This window comes from Otolemur garnettii, unplaced genomic scaffold (assembly GCF_000181295.1).
Source record: "Otolemur garnettii isolate 467f Iridium unplaced genomic scaffold, OtoGar3 scaffold00263, whole genome shotgun sequence".
Taxonomy (NCBI): Eukaryota; Metazoa; Chordata; class Mammalia; order Primates; family Galagidae; genus Otolemur; species Otolemur garnettii.
The window spans coordinates 227,022-229,901 of record NW_003852658.1 but is presented as its reverse complement, the minus strand read 5'-3'; positions in this window follow the sequence as shown (position 1 = coordinate 229,901).

Genomic DNA, 2,880 nt, shown 5'->3' with positions numbered 1-2,880 from the left:
TATGTGGCTGGCGCCTTAGCCGCTTGAGCCACAGGCACTGAGCCGGCACATTTCATAATTGCCTTCCTTTTAAAAGCTGAGTAATATAGCTTCTAAAACACATCCTATTGTATATATATACCACACCTGTCAATGGACACTTGGGTTGCTTCCACCTTTTTTTATTGTGGATAATGCTGCTATGAACAGGGGTGTACAAACATCTATTCAAGTCCCTGCTTTCATTTAGTTTGGGCATATCCCAAATAAGTGGAATTTCTATACCACATGGTAATTCTATGTTTCACTTTTTGAGGAATTCTTTTTAATAACAGCTGCACCAGTTTATATTCCTACCACCTGCACAGGGTTCCAATTTCTTCACATCCTTACCAACATTTCTTTTCTCTCTTTTTTTTTCAATAGCAAAATAGTTATTCTTATGCGTAAGAAGTGGTCTCCTTGTGGCTTTGATTTGTATTTCCCTAATGACTAGTGATTGATCCCTAATGACTGATAAGATGTATGATTGCAAATAGCTTTTCCCATTCTGTGGATTGCCTTTCAATTCTTCTCATGCTGTCCTTTGATGTACAGAAGTTTCAGTTTTGATGAAGTTCTACATGTATATTTTATCTTTTCTTGCCTGTGTTTTTGTTGCCATTGCCAAATCCAATGCTGGGAAGCTTTCCCGCTATGTTTTCTTCTAACTTGTAAATGGCACTTTTTTCCTCCCCAGATTCTGCTTATACATATGTAAAATACTGGTAGGATGTCCCCCTTTATAACACCCTCGATACATGTACAAGAACTGACCTTTTCTAGACATTGTAAAAAGTCAGAGCTCTGGTAATAGGATGCATCCAATTGGCACAGCACTTTTAGAATATATTTTAGGGCCTTTTGTGTTTCTCAGTTGAGCTCACTTGTTTTTCAGTGGTCAGAACTGGTTGTTCACTGAGTATTGTTTATTTTTCTAGTTTCTTTTGGCTCTGGAGTCATTGTTCTGAAAGTTAAGGGTTCTAAATATGCTTTGGGATAACAAGATTTTTTTTTTTTTTGAGACAGAGTCTCATTCCTTTGTCCAGGCTAGAGTGCCGTGGCATCAGCCTAGTCAGCATAGTTCACAGCAGCCTCAAACTCCTGGGTTCAAGCAAGCCTCCTGCCTCAGCCTCCCAGGTATCCGGGACTGCCAGATAAGGTCTTGCTCTTGCTCAGGCTGGTCTGGAACTCCTGAGCTCAAGGGATCCTCCCACCTCAGTCTCCAGGAGTGCTAGAATTACAGGCATGAGACGCCCAGCAATAACTGATATTTTTACTGTCCATGTCCAAGCTTACTAGAAAATGACAAAAGAAATAAAATTCTGAGTTCTTGGCTGTTCTCACTGTCACCTCGGGTGCTAGACCTAGTCTCCAGAGGATTAACAAACCTGTTTTCTGGGCTGAGGTTAGAAAAAAATCCTTCAAATTTTTTCCACAGTTCAGATGAAACAGATTGGGATTTTGAAAAAGAAACTTCACTCAAAAACTTAAGAGAAGAGAGAAAAAAATGAAAACATCACTAAGAATAAATACTCTGAGTAGAGAGCGAAGGGCGGGTTGTGGAGTTAGGCAACACCGCCCCCTAGAGCTCATTGCTGTGCCATGCACCAACCTCCTCACCAGTTGCTATCCTAGCCTGTTTAGGTGCCTCGTGATGCAGAGTTCAGGGCAATGAAGTGAAAGCCAGCTACGTCTCTGATGTTCGTGAAGCCCAGAGCCCTGTGGAAAATAATTTTAACTGGCTGCTCTGAGGTCCAGACAGGTACAGACCAGCCCTCTTGAAGACAGCTTGAGCTTTCTGAATGGGGCTGGATTGGAGAGAGACGATAGTGTTCCTGAGACAGCATTGCCAGGAGGAAAAACAAAGTATGGCCAAATGGATTAGTGTGAACGTCAGTCTCTGAAATCTAGAGGGAGGAGGAATTGTAGGAATAGTGTGAAGCTGTGCCTGGTATGCTGTTTATCTAGCCTCCCCAGAGGAATGTGTGTGCTCCAGGAGCAGGGAGGCTGTGCTAGGAAGGAGGGGAAGTAGGCAGGGTGTCCCCCTTTGCTTGAGACTGTCCCAGTTTTAGCACTGGAAGTTCTGTCTGCATCCTGCTCAGTCTGAGGCACACTGGAATGGTTGCTCACCATATAAACAGGTCACTAGATTAGAGGTCCCACAACAGAACTCTCTCCTAAAGAGCTGACCATAATTAACCAGGTGATGGTGGCTGCATCTGTAGTCCCAGCTACTCTGGAGGCTGAGGCAGGAGGATCGCTTTAGCTCAAGAGTTTGAGGTTGCAGTAGTTATAATGATGCCTCTACAGTCTAGCCCAGGCTGCAGGCTACAGAGTGATCGCCCAGGCTATCTCAAACAAACAAACAAAAAACCTTGCCTCCACCTTTTCCTCTTTCTCTTCAGAGTATTTTGAAGTAAATCCTAGAAATTGTATCATTTCTTCTGTGAGCATTACAACATTTATCTCTAGAAGGACAGTATTACTTAATACAAATAACAATGATGTTATTGTTCTACTGAATATATATATATACATATATATATATTTGAGACAGAGTCTCACTATGTCACCCTTGATACAGCGCCATGGCATCACAGCTCACAGCAACCTCAAAAACCTTGGGCTTAAGCAATTCTCTTGCCTCAGTCTCCCAGGGAGTGCTTGGGACTACAGGCACCTGCCACAAAACCCAGCTATTTTTTTGTTGCAGTTGTCATTGTTTTAGCTGGCCCAGGCCGGGATCGAACCTGCCGGCCTGGGTGTATGAGGCCGGCACCCTACCCACTGAACTATGGGCACTGCGCTCATGATAGTTTCTTTAAAGCATGAAAGTTTTTATTTATTTATTTATTTATT